Consider the following 340-nt stretch of genomic DNA (forward strand, 5'->3'; position numbering starts at 1 on the left):
ACACACATATTAATCCCTTGTAGGAAAGTAATAATAAGAAAGGAAAACATCAAAAACAGATACCACATGCTTGCTCCCTCACAGACGTCGCGGGCAAAACGTCTAGGTTTGCGCCCTACTCCTGGAGCCGCCAGTGCAGACACCCAGGGCCAGTGTATTATTAAAACTGAATCCTTCCTGAACTGCACTGATTCCTTGCTTAAGCGCCTTTGGATTCCGTGCAGATGCAGGGTTCATCGGTGATCTGAGAGGTGATTTGCATGTTTGTGAATCTGTATAAATGTAATTTTAATCCTAATGATCTTTATTATTACTGATAGCATTATCACTGATGATTAAG

Source organism: Penaeus monodon, chromosome 29 (genome assembly GCF_015228065.2).
Source record: "Penaeus monodon isolate SGIC_2016 chromosome 29, NSTDA_Pmon_1, whole genome shotgun sequence".
Lineage (NCBI taxonomy): Eukaryota > Metazoa > Arthropoda > Malacostraca > Decapoda > Penaeidae > Penaeus > Penaeus monodon.